The following is a 23,768-nucleotide window of genomic DNA, read 5'->3' as shown; positions in this document are numbered from 1 at the left end:
TGTGTTCTTTGTTTATCGGATGATCCACCTTATACTTCCAGACAAAGGGAAGGAGTGATACATAGATACATACACACACATACATACATATACACATATATTAGCATGGACGTCAAGCAACACTAAATACTCATGGCTCGTTATTGGGATCAGCACATATTTCTGAAGCCATTTGGTGTTCTGTTAGTAAGTGACCACAGAATTAAACACAGAAAGCTATGCTGTGTTTGTTGACCAAGTTCAGACTGCTGTACACGTAAACGCACAAATAAAAGGGAGTTCCCCATGGAGTCTGAATCTTCAATTGTGCGTTCATAGTTTGGGTTTGGTTCTGCAGTATAGGGAATCAAACGCAAGGTCTGGCAAGTGCTCCTACCCCTCAGCTGCTTTCTCACCCCTAATAGTTAATAGTTTTTAAGCCATGCAAGCTTCCTTTAAATAAAACAAAACTGCCAAAAGGCTCTTTGAAAAAGAATATAAATGGCATGAGGAACTCATAGCCTTCACACGTACACATGTGCATATGCCTGCACACAAAGCCCTTTCTGCCGTGTCTGAAGAAGTTTTTGATTCAGGATTTTAAATTTAATATCAACCAGCTGTCTACACTGCAACAAATAGCACATTCCTACAAAAGGGAATGACACACTGAGAACTACAAAAATGCCAACCCAACGGTTTCGGTACAAATGGCATGTTTTATTTTTCTAGAGAAAAAATAAACTTCCATAGTGGTACTTAAGCCAGACATACCACAAAAGTCGGTCCAAACCAGCCCTGAGAAACTTCCCCAGGCCAGCATAGAGACACACCCTTCCCTCCCAAGGAAGAATCACCCTCCCCAGATGCTGTTTGACAGACCTTCACCTGAGAAGACAGCCTCGTTTCCCTACCTCAGGTGGTGGAGGGGCCCACCCGGCCACCAAAACACCATGAGCTGGACAGAGACCTGGGGCTGCTGAGGGAGTATGGGTGGGGTGAGTCACATCCAGCAAAACAGCTGTGTAGGTAATGGCACAAGAAACACATGCCTGAGTCAAAACCACCAACAAAGAAAATTCAAGGAACATGGACAGGCAATGGATGTCGACTAGGCGCAAACTAGACAAGCCTTCTGCCCTCTGCTAGCCTGCTTTCCTCTGGGATGCCAATCAAGCAGGTGTTCCCGAAACACCCCAGGAGGACAGCATACTCCACAGAGAGGGCTGCGGAGGTGCAAGGCACAACTTGCCTAGCCTGGTCAACTCTTCTCAGCTGAGGAGCGGACTGGAAGGTCTTGTGTTGTCTTTCGGGAGGCCTTGTCTTCAGAACTTCAAGTATTGGTTAAAAGCAGTCCTGAGAAACTGCTCCAGACTCTGTGGCCTCAGAACACCTCTGAGGTCAATACAAGTCACCTCCAAAGCTCTTTCAGGAAAGGGGACAGCCTCAAAGTCAGCACAACCAGTTCCCACCCCAGATCTCATACCCAACCAGCATCAGCTCCTGTCCAGTGCCAACACCATTTCCCTAAAGCTTGTCACTATGCATGTGTTAAGCACCCACCCCAGAATCTGAAGACAGAACATCATTTAAATATTAAAATTTTGTGTTATGTTGATTTTTCTTTTTAGAAATAATGTACTTTTTAATAGTCACAAATATGTATACTTACATACGTATTTATTGACTACATTTTCATGTCAAATATAAATATTTCCTTATCCTTTTTTTTTCATTTTATTGGGAAAAGCAAGGCAATGCAGGAGCCCATATAAGAGAGAAGAGCTAGGCAGAATCTCAGGGAAAAGCAAAAACCAAAGTAAAAATCTAAAAAAAAAAACAAATGGTCTCAAATTTTTCATAGAGCCCCTACCACTGCCTTCCTCATATTGCCAGCAGCCAGTGGCAGACAGAACACAGGCACATGCCCAGCCCAGGAGTGGGAAAATCAAGAGGATGTGAACTATTCTTTTTCATGACCTCAGGATGAGAGAATCACAGAGGGCGATAACTGTGACGGGATTAAAAGAAGCTGGGAGTACATAGATCATTTGTTGAGACAGAGTGTAGCTTTCCAAGGAAAGAAGTGGAGTGGTCCAGAATGTACCTTGGAGGGAAAGGTGAGGTTCACTGCCTATCAGGAAATGGATTATCACTGGCAAGGATCCTAGAATAGGATTGGCCACAGAGCAGCCCGAGAAACTTAGAAATTCAGAAAATCCATTCAAAGATTTTCTTTTTCTGGTGTGTAAAGGCAGTGGGGACAGATCTCACAGCCCACCTCAGGTGAAGTCAACAAATTCACAAGGCTGATTGGCTGGTATGCACTACCAGGTCTACGGGATGCAGAATCACCTAGGGGACAGACCGCTGTGAGGTTCTAAGTTTCTCATGTTATTTATTTCCACATGGTGAACCGCGGTGGGAAGACTCACTGTAAAGGGGAGGCACACACTCCCTGGGCTTGCGTTCTAGACCGCATAAGGAGAAAAGGATCTGGGAGGCAGAATTCATGTCTCTCTGCTTCCTGACGACAGCTGCAGTATGACATCATGCTTCTTCCGTCGTAACATCCCTTCTGTGATGGACCTAACTACCCCAGTAGAGCAGGCCAAAAACAAACCCTCAACCCTTAAGTTGCTTCTTGAGAAAAGTAACGAATACAAATAAATATACAGTATCACTGATGTCTTCAAAGGCACAAGGGAGCAGAGAAAATATATACCCCATGACATATAAAAGAGAGTTATTTCATGTCATACGTTTTGGGACAGCCTAACCAGTAGGCAAATATAAAAGAAACCCTGTGGGGGTGAGGGACAGAGCCTACTCCTTGCATTGTGATGTCTGAATGCGTTGCTGGATGAGTAAACACCTGACTTAATTTGGGAGGATTTCAGAAGACCAGTGACTGACCCTCCATACCACTGAAGAAGTTCTTTACTGTGTGTGTGTGCATCCGTGTGGGTCCACATGCATGTGGGACATGCGAACGTGAGAGGATGGCTTCAGTGTGCCTTCCACGCTTCCCTACTTTTCTTATATGTTCTTTCTCTCTAACCCTGGAGGTCAGCGATTGTCTAGGCTAGCCAAGCAAGCCTTAGGATCTGTCTTGTCTGTCTGACCAGAGCTATGGAGTTACAGACACACGCCACCATGTACAACCTTTCAGTGAGTGCCTGGGATCCAAATTCAGGTCCTCATGTTCATGCAACAGGCTGACTGAGCCATCTCTCAGGCCCATGGCATCTCTTGAACTATATCAGAAGCCATTTTAATATACATCAATGAACCAGGTATTGGTTTTTCAAGATTCTTTCTAAACATTAAGAAATTTTGTAAGTCAAAATGATATTGTCCTTTTTACAAGACCTTTCCTTCCAGAACTGTTTCTGGAAAGGAGGAGCACGATATAATAATCAGATGTATTTCTAAAAGAATTCAGAAAAAAACTGAGTTACATCCATAAAGTGAATACCATGGAGAAGCTGGTGAGACCAATAAACACAAAACAGGGTCAGCAATCAGCCAGAGAAAATGCTTGCTGCCGGGCTCGAGGACCTGAGTGTGATCCTGGGGACTTCCATCTCTCTCGAGTATTGAACTACATTACTTAACATCCATCAAGGAAATTCCTAATCATTTCTAAGAGAATGGACCTGGCAAAGAATCAGCCATGAACCATTATAAACCCTCCTTGTTGCTTACACTGCCATGTAGGCCAGCTATCGGGAAAGGGAATGCATACAGTCCCCTGTGGCCAGGCTCCTCACACTGAAGAATTGAGTGTGACGGAAAAGACTGCAGGGTGGTAATGCTTGTCTTATTCCAGGACTATACTAAAACAAACCCATGGTGCACCTGGACGCCACACCTACACACTACAATAATAAGTTTACCTTTTAAAAGCACGCATACTCACCAGCAAGTTGGGCACTGATTCTAGATAAATGAAAACTTCTGCTTGCACAGAAAACTCACACATAAATGCTCACGACAGCTGTACTCATGATAGCCAAAGCTGCCAGCAGGCAGCGGTGGAATAAACCTTGCTGTGTGATTCTACTTCTTTTATACTCTTGAAATGACAGCATTCGGCAGCACAAAGAGCAGACTGGGCTTCCAGAGCTTAAGGAGGGACCTAGCAGGACAATGAGCTGGCAGTAAAGGGCAGCTAAGGGTTGCTGGGTAGATGTCTTGCCTCCGGGTCTCAGTGTCCTGCTGTGCCCAGTTACCAGGGTCAGTTCAGTTCTCCTCGGGGAGGAGACTGGACCCATGGCTCCTGGGAGCTTTCTCTGTAATTGCTTACAAACGAGTGTGGATGTACACTTACATAAAAAAAAAAAAAGTTTAATTATAAAGAAGCTAAATCTGGTTGTGGTGGCACACACCCATAAACCCAGATCCCTAAAGGCCCAGTCAGAGCTCCTCAGCGCCCATGTGGACTCACTTACTCCTTTCTCAGGGATGACTCCTTTGCCCCACACCCCACCTCAAGCCAGAAACCTGATGACCTAAATCACTCAGCCTTACTAGCCACCATGTCTACCTTGCAAGCCTGGGGACAGAACTGAGCCTACCAGAACCCATCTGCTGCCCCACATATGTAAAATACATACATACATACATACATACATACATACATACATACATACATACATACATAGAGCCTTGTGCTGTGTTTTTAGTGGCATGTTCGCAACAGTTTAGCATCCCTGTTTCTAACCAATGATCTACGTGTATTTTCAGAGGCAGCGTTGGCTGGTATTGACCTGCACAAAAGCCACTGATATCTTTTCTCCTTTGAAACAGGGACTGCTCAGTGCAAGCCAGAGGGACTTTGGCTGTACTGAACTCCACAGAAGCTTCGGTGGCTCATCAGAAGCCTGAACCCTGGTGTAAGAACAGAGTGTGGTCACAAAGGGGTCAGAGTCCCGGGCACCCCAGAAAGCAGGAAGTTTGAGTTGACCAAGTGACAACTCTAAGGAATGTAATCTGATGGCTACCATTCCCAGGCTGACGTTCCTCGCAGACTGCTCCAGTGGTTTCCAAGTTAAAGCCTGAATTCCTAAGGTGCCAAGCCATCTCCAGCTAAAGTAAAGCAACCATCCCTTTGAAATGGGACTTGGGACCTTCCTTTCCTGCCAGGCCCCGCCCTCCATTCCTGCCAGGTCCAACACCCAAACAAAAGCCTCTTGTGACACTCACTACCCGAGAGTCATTTCTGACCTTTCTTATCTCTGTCTAGTAACGGGGATAACAAGGCTTGCAGTTCAGGGGCAAAGGATGACAATCCAGGGCAGCCTAAAACACAGTGGGAAATGGGGCAGAACGAATGTGTGGTGGCCAGGGCAGTCAGGCCCTGGAGCTGGACCCATCCCTGGCTGGAATATGTGGGAACACCCTGGCTCCTCATCCAATGCCACACTGGTTACTTAGTAACTGCCTGCTAAAGGGAAGAATGCCAGCTGCCCATCACTGGCCCTGTGGTCATGCCATGAGGACTGGCATTTGATGTCCAAACCTCACTTCAGAGGCTGAGCTGTAGATTATTCTTCCACTACTGCTTGCCTTGAACTGGGGAGCAAGGCAGAGGTGGAGGCTGGAGGACGACTCGGGGGTTAAGAGCACTTGATGCTCTTGCAGAGGACCCAGGCTCAGTTCTTGCTGTCCTCATTGGGTGGCTCACAGCCACCTGTAACTCTAACCCCAGGTGACCTGATACCATCTTCTGGCCCCCATGGGCACCCACACACAGAGAGACACATAAATAAATGAAATAGGTCAAAAAATGAAGACAGCCATGTGGTTGCTTGGTAATTAAGGGAAAAGGCCGATTCCATATCAAGCAGAGGTTTTGCTTTATTCTGTTGTTTTTTAATGAATTTATTTATTTTTATTTTATGAACATTGGTGTTTTGTCTGCTTATGTGTCTATGTGACAGTGTCAGATCCCCCAAAGCTGGAGTTATAGACAGGTGTGAGCTGCCATGTTGGGTGCCAAGGACTGAATCCAGGACCTCTAGAAGAGGAACCAGTGCTCTTAATTGCTGAGCCATCTCTCTGTCCCAAGTCTGGAGTTTTAAACCAGTCAAAATCACTTTTCCGAATTCTACTTTAAATACTCTTGAAGTGGAATTCCCCTCTGTATGCTATGAATATGTTTTATTTCCACTGGTTAATAAAAAAGCTGCTCCGGCCTATAGCAGAGCAGAATATAGCCAGGCTGGAAAAGATAGAGTAGGCAGAGTCAGAGAGACGCCATGTACCTGCCAAAGGAGACAGACACCAGAACAGAACCTATCCGGTAAGCCACAGTCTCATGATGCACAGATGAATAGTAATGGGTTAATTTAAGATGTAAGAGTTAGTTAATAAAAAGCCTGAGCAAATAGGCCAAACAGTGTTGTAATTAATACAGTTTCTGTGTGACTATTCGGGTCTGGGCGTCCGGGAAACAACAGAGCAGTCTCTGCCCATACACTCTGCTTTTTCTTAAGCTCCCTTGTCAAAGGAGCATGTTTCTAAGTGCAAGGCAGAGACAACTCGAGAGGTCTGTAAGAATCTAGAGGGAAAACAGTCAGATTGATTCCAGATTCTAGACAAAACCCACAAGTCATTTTTGGCTGTTTTGTTTGTTAAAGTATGTACAGAGAGGGGCCGCAGGTTCACTTGGCTCAAACTCATGGCACAAAAACTAAAAGCTCGCAAGGCCAGAAACAAAGCAGAAGAACACGGAATTTGAGATGACTCCCTTCCCACAATGTCCTCGTGAACTGGTCCTGCCCCACTGTCCAGAGCACCTATTGAAAGATTAAGAAAACAGTACATGGACCCACAGAAAGGAGGAAGAAAGGGCAGTGGGGGGTGGTTAGGGAACAGGGGGCCAAAGACCATTAAAGTGAAGTCCTTTTAAAAGAGAAGCATTTTTAATAACACAAGAAAAGTTAAGCCAGACATGATTGCACATGCCTTAATCCCAGCATTTGGGTGGAAGAGGCAGGTAGATTTCTGAGTTCGAGGCCAGTCTGGTCTACACTAAGAGTTCCAGGGCAGTCAAGGATACATAGAGAAACCCTGTCTCAGCAAACGAAAGCAACAGAAAGAAAAGTGAACATCATGAGCTGAGACAGCTTTCTTGGTATCTGTAGCATGAGCAAAATCAGAGGGTTGAAGAGACTGTTCAAGAGTGTACTGGTCCACACCTGTACTCCCAGCACTCAGAGGCAGAGGCAGGTAGATCTCTGTGAGCTGGAGGTCAGCCTGGTCTACAGAGTGAGTTTCAGGACAGCCAGAGCTACATAGACCCTGTCTCAAAAAGATTCTTCCCCTGGGCAGGAAACTGTTGTTTGAAAAGCCTTGTGCAGTGGTGCACACCTTTAATCCTAGCAGTCAGGAGGCAGAGACAGGCAATGTCTGCCCCTGTCTATAGAAACAAAGAGAGAAAACCCCTGTGCATTCTGTGTTGGGAATAGGGGTCAAAGACTAATAGCCGGGGAGCTGGAGAGATGGCTCAGAGGTTAAGAGCATTGCCTGCTCTTCCAAAGGTCCTGAGTTCAATTCCCAGCAACCACATGGTGGCTCACAGCCATCTNTGAGCTCCAGGCTCAGGAGAGACCCTGTCTTAAAAAATAAGGTGGAGGGCTGGAGAGATGGCTCAGAGGTAAGAAGAGCGTTGCCTGCTCTTCCAAACGTCCTGAGTTCAATTCCCAGCAACCACATGGTGGCTCACAGCCATCTGTAATGGGGTCTGGTGCCCTCTTCTGGCCTGCAGGCATACACACAGACAGAATATTGTATACATAATAAATAAATTTATATTAAAAAAAAAGACTAATAGCCGGACAGAGAACCTAGAGGAAACCTAAGTAAAGCCTTCCGCAGGGCTTAGGTTAAAAGGGATGAGCATGGCTGTGCTTGTCGACATCATCCTTCTTTACGGACACAGCCTCCATCCCCACTGGCCTTCCTTCCTTCCGGATGGTACCTTTCCAGCCACACATCTTCACATTTGGGTTTTGTGATGAAAGGGTCAAATATAGTATAGAAGAGGAGTGTGCGCTCATTGGTCCACAGACCCGGGGAGAGCCCCTCCTCCTCCTCTGTTGCAAACACAGCCGGCTATCAGACACCTGTTCTCCTGCTTCCCTGTTTCCCTTGTAACACCTGTCCGGGCAGCGTTCTGTCCCTGCTCCTCAGCCTTGCCCTGCGCTGCTCTATCTTCATCTCATCACAGAGGCAAAGACAAGACCAACACCAGCGCCGCAGAGGCCACACACACACACACACACACACACACACACGAAAATGTGTCCAGGTAGAGACGAGGAAAGAATGCAACAACAAAACTGTACCAGAGGATGCGGCCAGCACCACCATGCTCTGGAAGGAAGAGGAGATACTGCGTCACACTCAGAGCAGCCCGTTTCCTCGGGATTAGAAATAAAGTCCTGGCCACACTTGGTGGTACAGCCTACAATACCAGCACCGATGGCTGGGACGCTGAGCCAAACCTGCACTATGACAAGACTTTACCTCAGAGGCCAAAGCAAATGAAATGAAATTCTCTGTTTTCCTAATCTCTTGACAGTTGTGTATATGTCTTTGAAAACCATGTAGGTTGATACATGGTTCGTGGGAACATGCAAAGGTACAGATGCTTTGGAAAGCAGTTTGGCAGTTCTAAAAAAAAAAAAAAGCAGAGTTGCCATGACCTGGCAAGTCCACTTCAAAGAACAGACACCCTGAACAAACATTCACATAAAAGAAACAGTCATTCCAAATTGTTTGCAAAAAGGTAGAAAAAACCTAAGTGTGGCACAATGGAATGTCACTCAGCTGTGAAGGACAGACTGACCCCTGTCCTTTATACTATAGAATAATGAGCCCTGAAAACACTAAGAAACCTGGAGGAAGACACAGAGAAACTGCCATGTATTGTATGATTCCATGTGTCTGAAATGTCTCAACAGTGAATCCAGAGAAAGAAAGAACAGGCAGGACTGCCAGGCTCCGGGGAAAGGACTGGGGACTGACTGCTTCACATAGTGAAAATGTCCTAACACTTGGGGTTGGGAAGATGGCTCAGAAGTTAAGAGCACACATTATTGTTGCAGAGGACACAAAGTCAGTTATCAGCATCCCTGTTGGGCAGCTCTCACCAACTGTAACTCCAGCTTCAGGGGCTTGGATGTCTTCTAGCCGCTTGCATGTGTGTGCATCCACACACAGACCTTTTTGTTGTTGTTTTTTAAAGATTTATTATGTATACAACATTTGGCCTCTGTGTATGCCTGAAGGCCAGAAGAGGGTACCAGGTCTCATTACAGATGGTGGTGAGCCATCATGTGGTTGCTGGGAATTGAACTCAGGACCTCTGGAAGAGCACTCAGTGCTCTTAACCTCTGAGCCATCTTTCCAGCCCCGAGACCTAATTTTTAAAAGTTCTAGAAATTTTATAAAATTGCTTGTGCTGATGACTACATAACTCTGGAGATTAAAAACCCACTGGACTATAAATTCTAAGAGGCAAATTCTGTGAAATCGGCTTTATATCAAAGGAAAACTTAATTAAAGGAGGGCTGGAGAAAGGATAGGCAGTTAGAACAACGGAGACACAAGTGGGACTAAGCAAAAGACGAGCAGCCTCGTACAAATGAGAAGGGAGAGGGTTAAATGCCGCTTCGACAATCTCCTGGCAGGGTGCTACTCATCAGTGTAGACCAGCCCATGAGAGCCCATCTATCCAACCGCTGATATTCTGCCCTTTGTTACAACAGAGGCAACACGGGGTCCCTTCTTTGCGAGGTGGACCTCTTGAAAAGAATCATTATTTTTAGTACTCAGCCAGAAGCGTGGCTGCCACTGGCACACTATGACACATGAAGAGTCTTCAACACGGATGCTGAAATCACAAGTAGGCGACAATAAGAGGCACGCTGTAAAGCCAGATCTTAAAACAATAGTCTTCACCAAGTGTCAAGTCCATATAGAGAGAGCAACTCAAAGTAAGGATCTAAATATTCAGATGCCACTGATATTATCCCAAAGACTACTTCAGACAAAGAGAACAGTCAACCTCCATCCATACTGAACTTACACGGAAGTTCAATGCTGAAGCTGTTAAAATCCTATTTACTATATAGAAGAGCTGAGCTAGCGTACAAATTATTTTGTGAGTTGAGCTAAGGCCATTAAAATAGACACAGCATTTCTGTACAAAGGTCAGAACACGTTACTAGCCAAGTGACAATTCTGTTAAGTAGGCTAAAACTCCATGGAAGGTTCTCTAGACTTTCAAAATCCTAAGCATCTTTTACTTAAGAACACCAAAATCTGTAGGCACAAATGTAATACCTTGTATATTATGCACGGCCATGCATCAAATAGCCAAGCTAGAGATAAACTTTCATTTGCAAATGTTTAACTTTTGCCGGTTCTCCCAGACCAATGACTAAGTCGGGCTCCTTAGGCAAAACTCAGTTCCATTTGAACTCTTAACAATGGAAGCTGATTTCTATGCCAACTTTTCTCATGCAGTTTCTCATTAATTAGCTTTGTCAGTGTGTCTAATATAAAGTCTACGGTCTTTGTAGGGCCTCATTAGCCCTGACTCCAGAGAGCTAGAGACTTGGAAGCTTTTTTTTTTTTTTAACATACACTAGCTTAAGTTCCCCTCACTAGGGGACGGCCATGATCTTTTCTGCTGATTGATTCGGACAGTATGTGGTTACTAGACAAAAAGAACTCAATCATAAAGGCTCATATGAGACTAATTTTGGTGGGAGGAAAGGGAAGGAGTGGGCGTGGCGCTGTGTTGCACGAGAAGTAGAAGAGCAGGTGGCCAGGGTGTTCTTGGCTTCACAGCAGACAGTAAAGCCTTAAGACAAGCCGTTTCATAGAAAACCCTTTGTACGTAATAGCACATATTAAACGGCATGCCCCTAGGCTTATCCAAGTTGAAATAACTGTAATTTCTGAGTCTTGTGACAGGGGTTAGGTCATCTCCTGGTCCAACTTTGTTAAAAGCTCTTTTGTTCAGTGTGTTGACTCTGTACCCTGTACCAGGACTATGCACAGAGCCGAGGAGACAAATACATGAGAAGCAGGAAAGCGGATGCATCAGATGCAGGAACAGGGACAGACAGGGATGACTCAAAGTGTCCACCACCATGAGGCAAAGCTCTGGACTCCTGGAAGACAGAAAGACTCTGCACAGAGTCTGTCGCTCCTCGTTCTTGGTTCCGGTTGCACCCTGCCACTAGGGGAAATGCCTGGCAAGTGGCACCGCACTGCCAGACCTGTCCTTCCTGGACCTGCAAGCGGGGCAGGAGTACTGCCGCTTCCTGATTCGCAAAGCTGCCTGCCTGCAAGCGCTTGCAAGCTCACAACACGTAGGCCTGAGGACTTCACATCATTGGCTGCCACCAAGATGAGACCGTCAGGACACCGCTACCATCAAAACACTGTCAAAGGGGCGTACCCCTGGGAAAACCCTGCTTTGCATTCAGATTCTGCTTGCCCTGTTTATATACCAGGTCACACAGACACCAACACACTCCCTGACTGACCTGCCGGCCAGACGGGACCACGCCCAGCTAACAATTAAGCACTGACCTTCTTCAGGTTCCTTCTTGAAGCCTGCAGCTCACCTCCCTTCACTTCCAAACCATGACTCAGTTGGATGTCTACGTGCACATAAATTATCTAGACATGCACAGAGACACATAACTAGGGCAACTGTGATCAGTATAACTTGCCAAGTATCTGTGCTCCCTCTGGCAATCAGCCCTCTGAGAAGGTGCTATTCTTACATCATCTTTATGAATGAAATATGTGAGGGTCCAGCCAGTTTAAGTCACTTAAGGTGGCATATGTGGCAGGCAGAAATAAGGACAAGCAGCTATTGATGGGGGCATGCCAACCTGAGGACCACTGGATTGCATCTGGCTGTTTTCCCATTTTTTAATTAATTAATTTATTAAAGATTTCTGCTTCCTCCCCGCCACCGCCTCCCATTTCTCTCCCCCTCCCCCACAAAGCCCCCCTCCCTCATCAGCCCAAAGAGCAATCAGGGTTCCCTGCCCTGTGGGAAGTCCAAGGACCACCCACCTCCATCCAGGTCTAGTAAGGTGAGCATCCAAACTGCCTAGGCTCCCACAAAGCCAGTACATGCAGTAGAATCAAAAACCCATTGCCATTGTTCTTGAGGTCTCAGTAGTCCTCATTGTCCACTATGTTCAGCAAGTCCGGTTTTATCCCAGGCTTTTTCAGACCCAGGCCAGCTGGCCTTGGTGAGTTCCCGATAGAACATCCCCCTTGTCTCAGTGTATGGGTGCACCCCTCGCGGTCCTGAGTTCCTTGCTCGTGCTTTTTTTTAAAAAAACTGATCTTTATCTGTTGGGGTCCATAGGGTCCTGGTCGTCTGTTTATTTATTTTGTCTATTTACATGTCGCCTGTGTACATGCTCCCAAAGAGTCCAGGAGAGAGTGTTGGATCCTGGGAGTGGAATCCAGGAGGCTGTGAGCCATCTGGGGTGAGTGCTGGGACCTGGCACCCTCCACCACTCAGCCGTCTCCGCAGCATCCCCACCACCCCCTGACTTTCTCGGTCTAAATTATTAACTGATGCTGAGATGATCTCTCTGGCCTACCTATTACTAAAAGTCTAGTTAAAATCAAACAAGATTTTATAACTGCATTAAGGATTTGCAGAGCGTATCAAGTACCAAGTCACGAGGAGAAGCAGTCATGGGAAATGGAAAGTTAATGTTTAACCAAGAAGCTTCTGGGTCCTCTAGAGTTTATTAATGGGATCAAATTGCTCTGTACGAGTTAACCTGGGAAGGTTGAGCAAGGACATCAACAAATACTAATTATACAATTACATAGGCGCTTCAAACACTTAACCCATGTCACTTCATTTTAATTCAGCCCAACAAATGCGAAGACACAGCACAAATCAGGAAAGTGGGCAAGGATGGGGACTCCCCACTCAGCAAATCAGCTGCTGGCTAACTACTTCCGGCTCACTTTCCCCCCACTGTCCCCCAAATAAACCTGGAGAATCCTCCACTCTCCCATCCGCTGCCCTCCAAAGATCTCCAGAGTGCTTCTCTCTAATCATAAAGAAGAAAATCATTCTCTTTCAGGCATTTTCCTTTTTCTGAACCAGGAGCTCACCATTTTTCACCTAGTCAAGCAGCAAACCCAGCTATCCTCCGGTCTCCGCACACCACAGCAGCAGGGTCACAGGGGCCCTACCACAGGCAGCCATATACTAACTGTTCCCCTTTGTGTCAGGAATCTGAACGTGGGCTGTCCTGTTTGTATAGCAAGTGCTCTACCCACTGAACCATCCTCCCCCACCCCATTTTCCTTTCTGAGCACCATGTAGGCACAATCTAGTATTCAACCTTCAATTCTCCTGCCTCAGCCTCCCCAGTACTGAGATTACAGTGGTCTACCACCACACTTGACATTCCAAACATGTTACCCACTTCTTTTCTTTCTTTGAATTGGGTCTTTGTCCAGGGCAGATATATATGATCAATTGGTTTCAAGAGTTTTGTCTTGTTTTTAAGATTGTATTATATATATATGAGTACCAACATGTATGTCTGTACCCCACATGTGTGCAAGTACCCATGGAGGCCAGAAGAGGGTGTTAGATCACCTGGAGCTGAAGTTACAGGCAGTTGGGAGCTGCCTGATGTGGATGCTACAAATTGAACTTGGGTTTTCTGCAAGAGCAGCAAGTGCTCTTTCCTACTGAGCCATCTCTCCATGCTGGGTTAGGATTGTTTCACAGAAACCAAAGTAAAATGTGTATTTGACTGTTGGGTCTATGCCAGACACTAACACAGATGTTCATTTTCTGGGAACTTTGGTAAAGTAAGCAAGCCAGAGATCAATATCCTGAGTAAAGATGAAACTATGATGTAAAATTTATTCCTTTTCCATTGCCCAAGAATGTATAGACCTAGCCGCCTTCGTTCCTTATGGTCATAAACACACACACACAAAAATGTGTGGCTATAAAAGTAATTGTGGTTCAAAGACGAGAATACCTTTTAAATGGAGTAAGAAAACTTACTCGTCTTAACTTTTGATGACTTAAATTCATCTACCAGAACTTAACATCTGGCTGCTGTTTTGAAAAGCAGGGGGTGTCCTTGTAATATCCTAGAATATAAAACTGGTGTCTCATTTGTATGCAAGCACTCATTCGAGTTTCACCTTGTGAATTTTTTTTTGCCTTTAAGGTTATATAGCCACTAAACTGAAATGGCGAAAGTTTCGCAGCTTTAAGAGTAGAAGTTATAGCGTGCAATGAATCAAATAACTCATTGTTATTTTGTATACACGAGACACACTAACAAAGAAATTAAAAAGCAAAAGAGCCAAGCATTTGAAGAATCTAATAAAAAAGAACAGTGTTGCCTGGACTCAAGTATCCTGAAGCAATAGTTTTAAGATCTTACTGTCATAATGTATGCACGTGTGTTTGTCGTAAGCTGAGTTACAGGTGGCTGGGAGTCATCCGACATCGGTGTCGGGAAACAAACTTGGGTCCTCTTCAACAGCTCTACAAACTTAACCACTGAGCCATGTCTGGAGTCCCTCAAGCAATAGGGTTTTGAGTTTGAGATTTACTTATTTATGTTTTGCACACGGGCAGTTTGCCTGTGTGTGTGCCTGTGTGCCGTGAGAGCGCGACACTCACAAGAGGCCAGATACGAGCATGGGCTCCTCCCTAGACTGAGTTACACAGTGGGCACGGGTGCTGGAAATCAAACCCAGGTCCTGCTAGCAGCACTCGTCCAACACTCCAGCCCCGGGCAACAGTTAGTTCTTGAATCCAGTACTCCAGACTTTAAAATTTTCACAGAACACTTATGAAATAAAAGGATTTCTGTTCACCACTCCTGACATTGCCTCTAAGACAAAAAACTACCCAGTTAGATGTCATCCAAATAAAGAAATCTTATCTATGTGTTTTCTCAAATGTTGACTGACTTTAATGATCTCAGTAAAAACAGCAATTGACGATTCAACAAGAAATGATAATGTGTTTGAGAGACCGCTCCGTCAGGAAGATGCCTGCCACGGAAGCGTGAGGTCGTGACTGTACCCACAGCGCCCATGGAAAAGCTGCTGAAAGCAGTAGAGCTGGGAGTGGGGAATACTGGCAAACTCCCTGGAGTCACTGGCCAGCCAGTGTAGCCAATCAGTGAACTCCAGGTTTGGTGAGAGACTGTCTCAGAAAGTAAGATGAAGAGGTAAAAGAAGACCCCCCCCAACCATGGATCTCTATCCGCATAGTCACCCACACATGCATGCCCCCAGACAATTGCCCCTGTATGCCTACACACATGCACACGCACAACACAGACACATGCATACACCAAATACATACATATACACACATGCATATACCAAATACATATATATATGCATATATAAAAATGTATGCACTAACATGACCAAAGCCTCATATTTAGGCAAAGGAGTGAGGATATTTAAAGTGGCAGCCACACAGGTAGATGCTTCCCTGAGATACTTTGTTCAGGCAGGGAACAGACACCCTACGGGTGAATTATCTATAGAATTCTCATGTCCTGAACTGAGACAGATTCAGTGGTCATCTGTAAAATGATGAGAGTTAGTCGTACAACTTAATTACTTCCACCTGAAAGACTGCCCTTTACTCTGAGTCTATGTCATTGCTGTTGAGGTTTGCTGAGTTATCTTTGGTAAGTAAAATGATAGCAGCGGTCACTAAATGACAAAATAGAAGAGGGGACTGGCCTATGTCGTCCTCCTACAGTTTCTGGATGGAGGAATCCAAAATGCTGGGACCTCTGGGCGACAGCATCCAGGCGCTAAAGACCATCAAACGCTGACTGGCAAGTACTGTAAGACCGAACAGCATTCGGATGATATTCCCTTCACGCCAAGCTTTTCTGCAACACTAAAAACCGCCCTGAAGTCGTTCAAGGGTGACAATTATTGCTGGGTGTGAGACAAAATGTTCTAGAACGGAGCTGCCAAGTCCCTTTCATTTCTTTTCTCCCATACCGTAGCATAAAGACTCACACCTGGCTCCACAGAGTCTATTGCCATAAATAAATAAATAAATAAAAAGAAAATTCTCTCAGATCTTGGTCATCAAGAAAAAGCACCACCTTCCGTGGATTAGCTCCCAATGCTTGTATTACGTTGGCTCTCTATCCTTAAAAGTAGCTCAGAGAAGCCACAGACAGCTGTGTCATCAGCGTGACTGGTACGGAGAAGCCACAGCATGGTTACTACAGTCAGGTTTGCCTATGGGTGATGGACAGGGCTACGTACTCACTCACCCCAGGCATGGCCTCCACACTCCCACACTCCTTCCTTATTTCTCCAGTCACTCTGGAAAGGCTAGCCTTCACATCTCAGACTCAAAAACAGGCGATTCCAAGTCCCTTAACAACAGCCAAATATACAGACCCCTAGACAACAAGTTGGTGCCATGTGGCTATCGTTGATGACAGGAATTTAAATGTAAACAGGCACCCCGAAGAAGGAAGATAGCACATAGGGTGAGCCAGGATTTCCTAATAAGAGCAATATTAAGGAGTATTAATTCACAATCAATCATAAGAAAGCATTTTTTTTTACTATCCAAGAAGCATGCTTACAAAAGACCTGAACTTTACTCTAGACACTAAGAGTAAATGGAGTTGTTATTTTTTTTTATTTGTCTGGTTGCTTTTTTGTTTGTTTGTTTGTTTGTTTTTCAAGACAGGGTTTCTCTGTGTAGCCCTAGCTACTCTGGAACTTGACTTGTAGACCAGGCTAACCTCAAAACTCACAGAGATCCTCCTGCCTCTCATTTCTTAATTTCTTAAAACAACAACAACACACATAACCTTTCATTTAACCCACCCTTACCCTGATTCTCCCAAAAGCATCCAGGGCTTGTCTTTTCTATGTAACACTAATGTCTACAGATGCTGTTGGTGAAGCCTCTGGAGGTTGGCTGTTGTTTTACTTCTTAGGGTTTTTTTTTTTCTTTTAGACATAGTTTTTCTAGAAGTTAGTCCAAATTGGCCTTGAACTCATTACAATCCTTTGGTCTTAACCTCTTGAGTGATGGGATTCCGTGCATACGCCACCACACCCAGCCTAAATCCTGGGAATCGATTCTTAGCAGTGATGGACAGAAAAAACAGCCAATGAGGTCTGTGTTCACATCGGCCCCACCCTAGACATCGAAGGTCCCAGTTGCCATCATGGCTAACTAAGTCCAGGGTATGGACCATGGATGGCTCTTCAGTTCTGACAAATACATCATAGTAATTTAAGAATATCACCCAGGAAGGCAGAAATAACACTACACAAAGAAACACCAATTAAACCTGAGTTTGAATCATCTGAAAGCATTTGGCCTTCCATTTTAGTAGCTGAAAAAAATTAAAGTTTTTGTCCATTACCCACATGTTATGAGATTTAATGGTTCTTGCACTCTAACCTGTCACTGGGCAGTGGACAGGTAATCCCTCCTTTCAGCTTTTTTCCAAAGGTGACAAAATGAATACCAAAGACGGCACAGCTGCAGGGACACAGGTTCGCACAAAAGCCAGTTGGAACTGAACATTTATTAGTGATAAAGCTCTTATCCGCACAGTCTCCAAATACCTGGCCTTTAGAAGCACAGCAAAGTAAGGCAGAGTTAGGAGCACATACCTAGAAATTGCAGGAGGCTGTGCCTGGAAGAGACAACATGCACTCTCAGACTTCCCTCCATATAAACATTAATATCAAAATTCTTTACCAGTTGGCATTCTTCTCTTACACACGCTAAACCAAAGTCTAGTAGCACAATGCTGACATACATTAAACATCTGTCCAAAAGACCGATTAACGACAAATTTGGAGACATCCAAATGGTATTAAATAAATGTACTTATTTTAGAAGATACTTGTTCACAAAATATTTGAACTGTTAAACTCCGTCATGAAAAAAAAATCAATTCATTTTGTTCTTCCCCAGTTTGGTTTGAAACCTTTTCAACATTTCGAAGCAGCTGAAATATATGCCAAGCCATACAAAAGAAATTAAGATGGCAGGCTAAGCACATCTGCTTTGACCCAAAAAACAAAGGCTCTTTTGCAGTCTTTAGAGCCAGCATAATAAAGACCCAGAAAGTCCAGATGGCTTAGATTTTCTTTACCCAGAGTAACTGAGGAGGCTGACATTTCAACTGTTTACTCAGCATGCCTGATCCTAGAGGCCACTTTAGCTACAGGATTGCTGTGAGACAAAAAAGGAATGCTTTTAGGCAAACAAGAAGTTAATTGGCCTACATTAGCATCCCCAGAGCTAGAGGAGTCCATCCTGCCTAGCCAGTACCGGTGGGGAAAACGCCTTCAACGACGACAACCATACACCCACAAAGCTATTTCTTATTTATGTTGGCTTCACACAGGAAAGCCAACCTGTTAACCTCTAGCTGCTCACATCGTATTTAAAAAAGAATTCCTGAAAAAAGAGTCAAATACATTGTTGGTTACAGATGTGAGACCGGAAACAGACACTGGCGGGAGAAACGGAGGACGGCCAAACAGAGGTAAATTCAGTCCATGTCCCAAATCCCAGGGCTTAAGGCGACCACCTGAAAAAGTGAATGGGGAAGTGGAGGGCAGGGTTTTAGCTCCCTTTTAAGCTGCCTTTAGTAAAACCTTAGCTAGCATGAGACATCTATCTATCTATCTATCTATCTATCTATCCATCCAGTTTTGAAGATTTATTTATTTATTATGTAAGTAGTGTTGTGTTTGCATGTAAGCCTGCAAGCCAGAAGAGGGCACCAGATCTTACTACAGATGTTTGTGAGCCACCATGTGGTTGCTGGGACTTGAACTCAGGACCTCTGGAAGAGAAGCCAGGGCTCTTAACTACTGAGCCATCCATACTCCAGACCCGGAGATCTCTATTTCGATAGGAGGCATTTAGGAACTGGTCTCTCAGGAGATAATAGAAAAGTAGTCACTGGATTCTGGTGATTTTGTTGTTGGTATTCCTGAGCTTTGTTTTGTATTTCTTAGGAAAAAGTTACACTCAGATCCAGAGACGTGGCCTTGGGAACATCGCCCCATCTATCTAGCTCAGTGGACACTGTGAAGTCAGGTCTTCAGATCTGAAATTGCTCCCTGTTGCTACAGTAAGAAAAAGAAATCGACAGATGCTCACAAAGACATTCTAAAATTTCAAAGGCAGATCACATGAACTGCTGATCACATGATGGCTGCAAGGCTCAAAATGGGCTCCCACCAGACAATCGGGCTGTAGAGACTACCATCCCTTTTACACAGAGCATCTCAGTTAAGTTGCCCAGCAACCCCTTGACACGGTGTAGGAACACAGTGGTATCCAGATGTTTTCCATGCGCTTCTCATGTTGTGTATGTCCACACATGTGGGAGCACATGTGTGTACATGTGCACGTGGAGGCCTGAGGTGGATACTGGAGTCATCCCAGATCTCTCTTCAGGTTGTTCTTCTGAGGCAGGGACTCTTGTTCAAACCCAGAACTGCCCGTACAGCTACTCTCTACAGCCTTCCCCCTGCCTTCCTAAACTGTCATTGCAGGTGGGCTGCCACGCCCACTTAGCACTCACATAGCACTGGGGTCCAAATCCTCATCCTCAAGTTTGTGCTTTACCCAGACCCTGGAGCCTAGACTTAAAAAATTATTGTACGCTTCATTAGCAAACGAATGGAAAGCAACAAGCAGAGGCCACTGTGTGTCTCTGTGCGGCAGTTTGGATGAGGACGTGCCCTGAAGGCTCCAGTATTTGAACCTCTGGTCCTCAGTTTATGGTGTGATGTGGAGCTGTGGCAGCAGGGAGGATGCAAGGTTGTATGTGTTGCTGGTGGAAGCGCATACAGGCTTGATGTGGGATTCCCCTCCATATGCTGTGAATACCATTGGTTAATAAGCAGAGGTAGGTGGGGGAACGGGGAAACTAAACTGAATGTGGGGAGACAGGAGGCAGAGTCAGAGAAAAGTCATTTAGCCCCACCGGGGACAGACACCTGAACTTTAGCCGGTAACCCACAGACACATGGCGATAAACAGATTAATAGAAATGGGTTAAATTAATATGTAAGAGTTAGCCAATAAGAAGCTAGAGCTAATGGGCCAAGCAGTGTTTTAATTAATAGTTTCTGTGTGATTATTTTGGGGGCTAAGCGGCTGGGAACTAACAAGCGACCTTCCTCCTACACAGGCTCACTCCACTGCCTGTTTCCCTCTTTCTGCTTAATGCTTGCCAATAAGGGTGTGAGCTCTTAACTTCCTGCTCCAGTCACACGTCTGCCACTTGCTGCCACCCTTCCCTGCCTGTCAGTCCAAATAAACTCTTTTTTATAAGCTGCCTTGGTCCCGGGTCTCTATTTTAGCAACAGAAAAATAATCAATACACTCTGCGGGTCCAAGAGAAGGCCATTCTCTCCTGCAGAAGAAATACATGTGGCAACCCCTCCTGCTCGGCCAGAAGAGGCAGAAGGGTCCCTGGCAACCCTTGCTGTCCTGTCTACGGCGTCAGCATTTGCCAGGACAGGAAGGAAGCCAGCAGTTCACCCTCAGAGGCTGTCACGCCATTTGCTGCCCACACACTCTGTACGCTGCACTTGAGATCCCGAGCATCGGTCTGTCTTGGGTGCTAGCCCCTCTTCTCCAGGGTAACGCCCCGCTTCCCAGCAGGAAAGAATCCACTCCTCACCCTGAGTGACAGCAGCTTTTACAGCCAGCCTTCACCAATCCCACTAGCTCCCCCAATCATCTGCCAGGCTTCTTCCACAGAACCCATTTTCCAGGTCTTACTGCTCTATCAGCCGTTTTAGAAGAAGGAGAAATGCTACTTTCAGATATGAGACTATTATATATTGCACTCGGGAGGCAGAGACAAGAGGACAGTTGCAAGTTCAAGGCCAGCCTAGTGAAAGACAGAGAGTTCCAGGACAGCCAGCGCTGCACAGTGAGGTTGGCTCAAAAACAAAACAAAAAACAAGCATAACACAAGAAAAGACTATACAAGGTTTCCAAGAGAAATCTAAACTTATTTTTAAATCACGTAAGACTTATCTTTTAACTACAACAGTGATCATGTCAAACTTGCCTTTAAAATGTTAAAATGTGACCTCCGATGAACACTACAGGAACTGGATGCTTATGGACAGCCATTCTCCTCACCTCTTTTTTTCCTTTTGTCTTTTTTCTGTTTTTTAATGTCTTCTGATGTTTAAAAGACTGCTTGATATGTGACATTTCTATACAATGGGATATTATTCAACCATAAAAGGAGTGAAGTTACTAGTATACACTCCAACACGGATAAGCTTGGAAAATATTAAGCCAAGTGAAAGAAGCCAGACATGGAGGATTGTATACTGTATGAGTACGTGTATATGAAATCTCCAGGGGCTGCAGAGTGATAGAGAGAGACTTCCTGGGACGGAGAGTGGAGGAGGGTTGAGAGAAGGTCGGGGATGGCATCAGGAGGTGTGATCTCTCCCCTCCCCCTGTAATAAAAATGTTCAAAAATCTTCTGAAGTGATAAGGACACACTCTTTAAATATACCAAAAGCCATGGAATTATGTTTTTAAATGGGTGAATTATATGGGAAGTGAGTCATGAGTCATATTTCAATAAAGCTCTTAAGTTTTAAAAAAAAAAAAAAAAAAGGAAAGAAGAGTTAAGGAGCTACCGAGCAGGTAAGAGTGCTCGCTGCGTAAGCCCAAAGCACAAATCCCGAGAAACGATGTGAAAAGCCAGGCGAAGTCGCACGCGTCTGTGACCCCAGGGCTGTATGAGATGGAGACAGGAGGCTCGCTGGGGCTTGCTCACCACCAGCCGAGATTCGGGTTCAGTGAGGGACCCAGTGTCCAGGGACTAACGCGAGAGTGACAGAGCAGGCCACACTATCATCCTCTGGCCTCCCTGTGCGCATGGGCACATGTCCCCGCACCCGTCATGCACACGTACTACACTTCCACACACACAACTCTCTCTTCTGCAAAGATTAAAGAAAAAGAAAAAGCTATCTCTTTCCATTTCAGACCGTGGCTCAGACTTACAGCCATTATTCATGAGTCAGATCCTAGGTGCTAAAATGCAGCTTTAGCCACTTTTGCTCTTTTTCCTGAAAGTAACATCTGCAAGCTATTTTAAGATCTCCATCGGAGCTAGCAATGAGCCGATAATGCATAACGTGAGCATGCCTTTCCCTGAGCTGTGGGGCTTCTTTTCTCCGTGGTGGTTACAGCCCTGCAAAAAATGTCCCAGACGGGGGACCGAAAGGATGCCTGGAGTTTTAGACGCTGACATCCAAGCTCACTGGTGTTCCCTCAAGTGTAAGCCAGCATCATTTTCCAAGGAGCGGTTGAGTACTTCTGGTGTAGAAAAAGAGACAAGTAAGAATAAATGTTTGAAATGAGCTATGTTCAGTTTTCACGATAAGTACATTCTATGGATATTTTAAATGAGATATGTTCAACTACATTTGGTGGGGGTGGTGCTCACTTTGAAACAGCAGCAAGGTCAACCTCCCTGCTACCACGGCTGGAGGTGGAATTGGATAAATTGGACAGGGTTTGCCCTCTCCAAAGGCAAACTGGCAGCACTTCTCGGAGGCGTGGTCCCTTTTGAGTTCTTTGTTACAAAGGCTTCCTGAAACAGGACAGCATATGTTCCAAGCCATTGTCACAGGAGTGACTGTCTGGGCTCAGCCAGTTTACATCTGTCATTAGCTCTATTTACAAGAGCAAAAGCAGATGCTTGAAGCAAAAGACCATGAACTCTGCCTAGGCAGAAAGATGGATGCATTTCAGAACAGAGGATCATTCCAGGAGGCTGAAATAGTTGCTCAATTCTCCAGGGTGAGCTACCCTGTTACCCTCTCTGGAAGACTCAGAAATGACATTAATTATTGCAAAATCACTCCATGAACCACTTGGCACATCCAAACATCAGTTCCATTGAAGACTGACTTCCGCCCCTAAAATGTCGTTTCTGCATTTGGAGCCTCTAATACAGCCTCTATGCTGAACTTAGAAATGTAGGGCTGAAGTTCTACGTGAGATTGCACAAGCCTGCTCGAACGTCTTCGAATAAAAAGCCCTCTGGGGCGACTTTATTTCAGCTCAAAAACCCACTTGGTACAATCAAAATCTTCTAACACACCAACCATGGTATAAACCTCAGACATTTTGTCTTAAACAACCTTATGAAAAATGTATACACAGGGATCTCTTAAAACCAAATTCCAAAGAAAGTCCTCTTCAAAAGGAGCCATTTTTTTTTTTGGAAATCGATGTGGTGGTTTCTCAAAAAACTGGGAGTCAGTCTACTTCAAGACCCACTTAGGCATATTCCAAAGGATGCTCAATCGTACCACGAGGACACTTGCTAACTATGTTCACAGCCTCTTAATTGTAATAGCCAGAACCTGAAAACAACCTACATGCCCCTCAACCAAAGAGTGGATAAAGAAAAAGTGGTACATTTACACAATGGAGTATTAGTCAGCTGTTAAAAACAATATCAGGAAATTTGAGGCAAATGGATGAACTAGAAAAAAAAATCATCCTGAGTGGGGTAATCCAGACCCAGAAAGACAAACATAGCATGTACTCACTCTTAAGTGCATATTAACTGCAAAGTAAAGGATAACCAACCTACAATCCAGACCCAGAGAGGCTAGGTAACAAGGCGGGCCCAAGGTGGCGGGGGGGGGGGGGG

At 45.1% G+C, this 23,768-nt stretch overlaps 1 protein-coding gene across 9 annotated transcripts in view; it reads right to left on the bottom strand.

Moving 5' to 3' along the window:
• Myo10 (myosin X) overlaps positions 1-23,768 on the bottom strand; it is a 212,046-nt gene that overhangs the window by 118,338 nt on the left and 69,940 nt on the right. The window lies entirely within an intron of this gene.

This window comes from Alexandromys fortis, unplaced genomic scaffold (genome assembly GCF_014885135.2).
Source record: "Alexandromys fortis isolate MF-2015 unplaced genomic scaffold, M_Fortis_MF-2015_v1.1 scaffold_191, whole genome shotgun sequence".
Taxonomy (NCBI): domain Eukaryota; kingdom Metazoa; phylum Chordata; class Mammalia; order Rodentia; family Cricetidae; genus Alexandromys; species Alexandromys fortis.
Note: the sequence above shows the minus strand (reverse complement) of the source record. Positions and strands in the feature narration are given on the sequence as shown.